The sequence below is a fragment of the Diabrotica virgifera genome, chromosome 7, assembly GCF_917563875.1.
Source record: "Diabrotica virgifera virgifera chromosome 7, PGI_DIABVI_V3a".
Lineage (NCBI taxonomy): Eukaryota > Metazoa > Arthropoda > Insecta > Coleoptera > Chrysomelidae > Diabrotica > Diabrotica virgifera.
In genome coordinates this window covers 225,619,411-225,628,671 of record NC_065449.1, presented here as the reverse complement: position 1 = coordinate 225,628,671, position 9,261 = coordinate 225,619,411, and the positions used below count along the sequence as shown (strand labels likewise).

Below are 9,261 nucleotides of genomic sequence, written 5' to 3'. Positions count from 1 at the left end.
TTAATTTTACTATACGGGGTTGGTTGAAACTCGGAATGACTATTTTCTGAGTTTTCTTAAATGGGACACCCTGTATTTTAGTATTATAATAAAATGATATTTTATGGTACCTTTTTATTTGTTAAGCATTTTCTATACCATATTTATATATTAATTTCGGCAGCAAAGTGATACAAACAGATTACTCAGGTGGTTTTTGGGGTTTCTGAACAAGAATGTCACATTAGAACCGATCTTCGGAGCACCTAGTGCTCGGGGTGACTGATATACACGCCATCTTCTTAAATTTTGAGACTTTCCGACACTAAAGTGATGCAAGTAGATTACACTAGGAGTTTTTGGGTTGCTGAACATGAATACGCCATCAGAATCATTTTAAAGAATTTGGACAATTGATTTGACTGTTAATAATAGATAGTACTAATAATAAATTGTCATAGCTGGGTGGGGGTGTATATGCGAACCATTTGTTCCCAGTAAAATTACGAAATTTTTAATGTGGTCCATTATATTAAGCCATAACAAGGATCCAGATAAAAAATGAAATTCAGAAATTCAAGAGAAGCCTTTATGAAGATAAGGAAATTTCTGAGTAACCAAAGATTCAATCTGCAAATCTGATATCGAATGGTCAAACGTTATGTCAAGTCAACCATCATCCACGAAATTAAAAGGAGACAACTGATCTGGTATGGTCATGTAGAAAGAATGGACGACGACAGGCTGCCAAAACAAATTTTAAAATTGACGCCAAGGGAAAGAAGAGAGCAGGGCCGAAACAATCCTAGCTCTGTGGCATTCAGAAGGTAATGTCAAAATGTTCAACCTAGCGAACGCAACGACGGACGAACGAAGCTGAAAACTGGTAACCGGAAGGCAGAGAACCCTATAAAAAACCGGGATAATAATAAAAATGGTATGTTCACTCCATTCTCGTTTATTGGATTGTTAATGCTGACTTAATAAGAAAGCTGGAAGCTTTTGAGGTGTGGCTTTTTAGGAGAATTTTGAAAATACCATGGACCGATCATATTACGAACGAAATGGTGAGAAATCATTCAAAGAAGAAAGACAGCAAGGAGAAAGGGCACATACTTAGGAATGATAAGTACGTTGTTGTAAGTTGTTGCAGCCATAGGCGCCCAAACACACGGGCAGGGGAGGGGGCGTGCCCCCCTAGCTTTTCGGGAAAGAATAAAAATTAAATTTAAATTACATAAACGTATTTTTGTCAAAAAAATGATTGGATAATTTTAAGAGATAAAGTGGAAACAACATATTTATTAATAAAAAAATTCACATACAGTGGAACCTCGATTATCCGTCTCTCTGTTAACCGTCACCTCTGTTAACCGTGAGGGTCCGTACATAAGTTGAACTGAGTACATAAGAAAAAATTTGACTCATCAATTCATTTTTTTTTAGCATGGCGATAAGCCAGACGAAATTCGCTGAAATGTACAATGCGGTAACAAATGAAGTTATGGCTGAATCAACTGTTGTTTTCGTTGCCTAAAGATGACCTTCAGCAATGGTTAATTTGTGATTAAGACGCAAGCGGCTATCGATTGCTGACAGATGATGAAATCGTTGAAATGGCAAAACAGAGGCTGACGAAACAGGTTCAGAAGCTGACACAAACTTGGAATTTGACGGTGGCGATGTCGATGATGATTTTGCAACTGACAAAGATTTGCCTAAAGAAGCTAGAGGAGGTGCATCGCACATGTAACCATTCAAAGAGTGGTATTCTCGACAAGAAGAATCCAATAAAGTAGATTGCATGATCTTACGCCGATTAAGAAATTCAGCTCTTGTAAAATGTGAAGCATCAGTAAAACAAACAAAGATTTCAGAATATTTTAAACCAAATTCGACAATATTAACACGAACACAAATTCCTCTTATATTATCAAACAAAACATACAAATAAAATTTGAGAGTTGTATTATCAATTTTTAATTTATGTTATGTTCTGTTAACCGTCTTTTCGATTATCCGTCATACCCTTGACGGATAATCGAGGTTCCACTGTATTGGGTAATTAATAGTTTAACAGAAAATCTGTGTGTCAGTGTGTCTGCGACAGCGGTCTATATGGAATGTGCATAATACACATTTCGCACAGTAACGGTGTGCTATTAACGAAAACATTGAAAGAGATTAGAAACGTGGGAAGTGGGAAAATTGTGCATTATAAATTTGGTTCAACACAAGTCATTAAAGATCATAAAGGAAAAAATGAGCTACCCATAGAAAAATGCTTCAAGATCAAAAACAAAGAATTATTGATCACATCAGCAAATTTCCAAAATATAGGTCTCATTATTGTAAAAATCAAAGTGGACGACTTTTTTTAAATAGTGATGTAACCTTAGACATAATGTTACACTTGCATAAAGAAGAACATTAGGATAGTGTCTTTTCCTTTCTATAATATCTATAAACGCATATTTTATGATAATTTTAGTTTCCAAAGAAAACGATTTAAAAAGGATACATGTAATAAATCCAAAGTTCTACATCTGAGCAAGAGAAAAAAACAATTTGAGAGACTGAGAGATGAGATACTCATCCAGATGAAGTAAAAGCGGCTAGAAATTTCATGATTTCAGATCTGCAAAAAGCTAAAAATGAAGAAAATCTGGAGGTACTGACTTTTGATTTGGAAAAAAGCCTACCTCTACCACGCATTCCAACGAACACTGTATTTTACAAAAGGCAGCTGTGGCTTTGTAACTGCGATATACATTCAGGAAAAACTGGGCGAGGCTATTGCTATGTTTGGGTTGAAGGCACAGCAGGAAAAGGTTGAAAATTGGCCATTTTCATTGAAACATAATACCTTTTCGAACGGTTTTTTGCGAATAACTTAAAAATTATGCATCTACTAAAAAAAATATTAAACATTTTTGTAGGTTATAAAAAAAAACAAAGAGACACTTGCCTTCATAAATCTTCTAGCTATAATACAAAAAGAGATGTGGTAGGTGAAAATAGTTTGTTTTTGGTACATTCTCAAATTGGTATATTCAACTTGAAATAACAGAGAAACGGTCGATTTTAGGTGTATAATGCTACTAATACCTTTTACAGTGATTGAAAAGACCTTTAAAATGAGCTGTAGTAAAGGTCCATTACAGTAAAACTAAGTGAGATATGCTGCAAACAAAATTGATAACTAATGTTTTTTAAGAAAAAATGAGAATTAATTTTAACCCCCATCCACCACAATGTAAATGCATCGTTTTCCTTTTACAATACCTTTTATTATAGTGTTCTTTTTATGTTTAAAAAGTTGTACGGGTGTAAAATGCATGGTTTCTAAAACAAATAAGATCAAATTATAGAGCGCATTTTTAAATTTTCTTAAAAATCTTCCTTTTTTCCATGTATCTTGAAAATGATAAAATATACAGTAATGAATAATAATAAGGAAATTTTTACCTGAAGAAACCCTACATTTTTGTTTGATATACTTTTTTCGTATCTCTTATCATTTTCGAGTTACATGAAAAAAAAAAAAAAGATTTTTAAGAAAATTTAAAAATGCGCTCTATAATTTTATCTTATTTTTTTCAAAAACCAGGCATTTTAAACCGGTCCAGCTTTTTAAACATAGAAATAACAATATAATAAAAGGTATTGCAAAAGGAAAACGATGCATTTACATTTTGGTGAATGGGAGTTAGAATTACTTTTTATTTCATTTCATTTTTTCTTAAAATACGTTATCAATTATTTTGCAGCATATTTATCTTGCTTAGTTTTAATGTAATGGACCTTTACTATAGCTCATTTTAAAGGCCTTTTCAATAACTACAAAAGGCATTGGTAGCATTATACACCTAAAATCGACCGTTTCTCTGTTATTTCAAGTTGAATACACCAATTTCAGAATGTACCAAAAAACAAACTAGTTTCATTTACCACATCTCTTTTTGTTTTATAACTAGAAGATTTATGAAGGCAAGTGTCTCTTTGTTTTTTATGACCTATAAAAATGTTTTAAATAATTTTTTAGTTAGATGCATAGTTTTTAAGGTATTCGCAAAAAACCGTTCGAAAAGGTATTATGTTTCAATGAAAATGGCCAATTTTCAACCACGAATAACTAAAAAAGTATTGAGTTTTCAAAAAAAATTATAGAACAGTTTTTGCTTAAAATTGGGTTCTCTAGCCTGTGTCGTGGCTATTTTAACCAAAACATTTTTCACCCCCTAGAAGGGGTGGGAACCACCCCAAGATAAAAGCACACATCGGCATAGGGTAGACTTTGTTTCTTGAGCTACTCCCTAGTTACTGTGAAAATATCAAGTAAATCGATGTAGTAGGATGGAATTCGGAGCCAAATACCCTCATTGACTGCCCTAGTAGGGAATGAAGGCATTCAAGATGACATTGACGGCTTTAATAGATCATTGGATTTCGATATTGAAAACCTATCTTAGTGGATTGTTTTTGGTGTATTTTCTATATATACGATATAAGTGTTTATGCGTAGGTGTTAAAACGAAAAATTTAATAAAACATTATTATAACACGATTTTTTTATTTTGAAACATGAGATCAAGCGCCAAATAGTCTTTTAATCCGGTATTTTGATCTTAACGCATGCATATCTTAAAAAATCATTAACGAATTAAGCGGCATTATTTAATCGAATAACTTTTAAAATATAAATATATCAAATATGGAACATATCAGTACTATATTTTATAGCACCTAAAACAAATTTATAGTAATTTATGATATAAGTGTTAAAAGGACAATTTTATGCGTGCGCATGTGAAAGTTTGCAGAATGAACGAATTGAATTCTGCAATTCACATGAGTGCCTTAAAAATGTACTTTTTAATACATATATCATAAAATACTTTTTCTACAAACGTCTTACATATCAACAATTATAATTTATTCATTCTCAATTACAGGAAAATATCTACAAAAGCTTTTACTTGAACTTGACTGACATTCCATTTTTATATTTTCCTTGACATTACATCAAAACTGCCTATACTGTCAATACGTAAATCATAACAACTATAGAATAACATCTTACTTTTACTGTTGTATATTCCAACAAATTTTAATAGTTTTTTTCTACAAACGTGTTAAAATTGCAATAATACAGTTAAAATTAAATTTTAAAAAACCTTTTAAGAGGATCGGTACGTATTTTCGGCTGCAATGCAATTCAAATGGGGATTCATTTTTTTCGAATCCTGAGAAAACTAATAAGTATTTTTGAAAATTTTAAACGCAGAATGAAAGATCACGTTATTAGCGAGGGCCGAAAGTCCCTGAAAACTTCTATAATGTTTATTTTAATAAGTTACAGGGGTGAAAAACTAAGAGAAAATTTAGTGTGATTTTTAATTTCAAAAGGGACTTTCGGCCATAGGTAATAATTTAGTCTTTCATTATGCGTTTAAATTTTTCAAAAATATTTATTGGTTTTTTCAGGATTCGAAAAAAATAAACACAATGCCGTGGTAATATTTTCCAAATCTATCTTTGTCTTACAACGCACTCAGCCGAATATAATATTGTCAGCATATATTGTCAGTCCGACACTGACAATCAGTGACAATTTTAAATATTTGACATTGCATCGGGAATATGTTGAGTTATTGATTAAATATTATTGAAATATAGTGTATTTGATAAATAATTGATTTAAGACGTGAACTTAATAAAAAGTTATTTATTGTGTATTATTTGTGGAAGATCCAAGCAGAGAATACATCAGGATAATATATTCTGTGATCCAAGTATTTTGTTGTTAAAGATGTTCAAAATTGTAAGCGTTCCATAACAATATATTATTAAAAAATCACTTTAACACTTTTTCTCTTTTCTCGATTGAGTATTAGTCCTTGTTGTACAAATAAATTATTACAATCACTGAATACATAGTTAGTGAAAAAATTATCACATTTATTAACTGAATTAATAATTTCCAATTATAAAAATAACAGTTATCCAAGAACATTCATAACCCATCTCTTGAAATTAATAATGACATTTTCAAGTAGAATGACATTCTAGTAATGTTTACATATCCATACCAGTGTGAATTTTACTACGCGTAATTTGCCGTGTAAAGACAGAAAAAGTAGGGATACACGTAAAATATTTGCGAATTATGTACCCATAGCCTTAAACCACCTTTTTCAAATTGTGCAAGTTGTACTATTAATATTAATGTTAATAAATGAAACAAGAATAAAAAACCGCTAAACGCCGTAAAACTGAGTGACGCATACAATATTCCAGCTACAAAAGATCTGATATGAATATTACGTGGCGCGAAAATGTATTTTCATTTTGATGCAAAACAAAATTCTAGTTTTCTTTTAAAAGATTTTTTCATAATATTTGCCCAATTTGAAGTAAAGCGCGCCACAAAAGAGTAACTTTGATACAGTTTGAATTTTGAAACTCTTTTGTGGCGCGTTTACTTCAAATTTAGCAAATATTATGAAAAAATCTTTTAACCTTCCGATGACCAACCTTTTTTTGTTACACGGATGACCAAGGGGGAGAAAAATGACCCCAGGTCAAAAATGTCAAAAATGACAAATAACAAAAAAATAAAGTTTTTTTTTAAGTTTTAATTTTTTTTTGGCATGGACTTTATGTCATTTAGCCAGTCACAAAATGAGTATTAGTGTCATGTGTAGTGTGTATGTTGAGTAAGTGTCTTGTTACTTTGCAAAGTCGACGTTATTAGCGTAAAACTACTTGTAATTACACATAATAGACGCTATTTTACTAAACTTCAACTTCAGAATATATTTTTTATTCGTAAAATATAGGGAATTTTTTTTATTTCAAAATATGAGGATATCTAGAATGATATTAAAGTCAAATAAAAAAATAATGAGTTAAAAATTAAAAATACTTTTCAATTTATGAAAGAAAAACATACGCTGGGGTCACAATTTCCCCCGCTTGGTCATCCGAAGGTTAAAATAAAACTAGAATTTTGTTTTTCATCAAAATGAAAATACATTTTCGCGCCACGTAATATTCATATCAGATCTTTTGTAGCTGGAATAGGGGAAATGCGGGCAAAATGGGGTACTTAAGGTTTAAATTGGGATTTAAAAAAAAATCTGAACTTTTAAGGTCTTAAAATAAGACAAATATCATTGTTATAGTAGTAACTATTTATTAATATAATTTAAATTTAAAAAAAGTAAAAGTTTTTTTATTACATGAAAAAACAGGAACTGATGTAAATTGCCTCATTATGCCCGTCGTATAGGTTAAAATGATGTACCAAATTGAAACCAAGAAAAGCCTATTGACAAAATTTGCATACAAGTACTATTTCATCATCCTCATCTTCTACACCTGCACATGAATTTTTAGCCCATTTAAGGCAACTGGATCAGCTTATCCATCCTTCTGTGGAACTTGAATAAAAGTTTCCGCAGAACCAGTCAGTGTCACTATCTTCGTCTTCTGAATCTGACTCTACTTTTTTAGTTTTATTCAATTGCGATTTCTTACTTATGACAGAAGGCGTAAACAGGCGTCCATAATATAATTTCATTAACGTCGTATAGATGGAGCGAGTGATATTGAAAAAACAGGGGGTACCCCGTTTTAGGCAGCTACCCCGTTTTGCCCGCCTTTCCCCTATTGTATGCGCCACTCAGTTTTACGGCGCTTAGCGGTTTTTTTATTCTTGTATCAGGCGTTTTTGAAAGTTATTTATAAATTAAATGTATAAAGCTGAATGCAATGTTTCTCTATTACACGTTAAGCTTTATAAATGGTCGCCTTTTTCACATTATCTCCCAAATGATCTAGTGTCCATCGAATGTACACTAGATTTTTTTTATATTCGAAATACATTGAAAATAATATTGGATATTAATAATAAATACATTGGATTGCCCGTTGCCGGACCAAATTAGCGTCGTAACCACTACAACTACATAAACCATTTAGGGAATAATTGGATTATACTTTTGTAGCTTAATAACTTCTAAACGGCTTAACCGATTTTGTTCACTAAACATGAGTTTGAAACGTATTTACAAGTATTATCTTATGCATCTAAGGTCAAGTATGATAACTGAAGCTATTACAGGAATTATTGAGCTTGAAAAACCGTTTTTTCCATAAGAAATAGATTTGATCATACTTATGAAGCCTATACCTTAAAAATTGGAATTTTCCCTGATATAAGGTATACCCGTTAGATTCGTCTAGAGTTCCTCTACAAACGCTCAGTTATTGGCGTAATTCGTAGGTTGAAATTTTAAGTAATTGTCGAAAAACCGAAATTTTCAAAGTTTAGTTTTTCAGTTTTTCGGCTATACTGGGCCGTGTGTATGTCTGATCCTGACAGCTTAGACACCATTTGAAAGCTTGACCCAACGTTATTGATTTAGTGTATTTACTGTTTTCCTGTCTCTTCTTGAACCAAAGATATACATCGCCAAAAAATATGCCGTTTTGTACCTACCAAGTCCTATAGCTGACTTATGGGTAGTCAAAACTCACAAACTACACCGGTTCTAAATCGGCCCTCACCCCTCTTAAAACACAGAAAAAATAATTCAGATGGGTGTAACTTTTAAACACACATACATACATACATATATTATATCCACAAACATTTTCCCTTTTTTAAATAAAGATTGAGTCATATTTCTGAGCTCGGTAACTTTTGAACGGTATAACCGATTTTTAAAATTAGGCATGCGTTGGAAAGGTAATGATCAGTACTATTAAAAGCCGCAGAGACCGGAGTTAAATTTTCGAAGTTTTTGGGAGTTTTGGGGACGAGAACGAAAAACAGACCCTAAATAAGAAGGGCCGTAAAATCCACACCTTTGGACCAAAATGGATGTTTGATATATGAATGGGTGAGTCTTTTCCTGAACTTTAAGATGAGAGTTGGCCCAATTTTCAATTCAGTCAGATTTAGAAAATCGAAAATTTCGTGTATATAGGGTGAGGCAGATAACTGGCCTATTAGAAATATCTCGAGAAATAAAGGCAACAGAATCATGAAAATTGGAATAAAGGAGTTCTGAGGGATGATCTATTAAATGAAAATATTTTCATCTCTTTGCAACTTCCGGTTATACCGGAAGTTGCTTATAACTTGGTTTTTTTAAATGGGACATCCTGTATATTTTTACATTTTTGGATTCTTCTCAATATCTTCTTTCTTAAAATATGAGATTTTGTAATATTATACAGGGTATTTTAAAAGAGTTACATTTTTTTTATTAA

The 9,261-nt window shown here is 31.8% G+C and overlaps 1 protein-coding gene across 2 annotated transcripts in view; it reads left to right on the top strand.

Moving 5' to 3' along the window:
• LOC114348778 (uncharacterized) overlaps positions 1 to 9,261 on the top strand; it is an 882,222-nt gene that overhangs the window by 430,413 nt on the left and 442,548 nt on the right. The gene's annotated exons all lie outside the window — the stretch shown is intronic.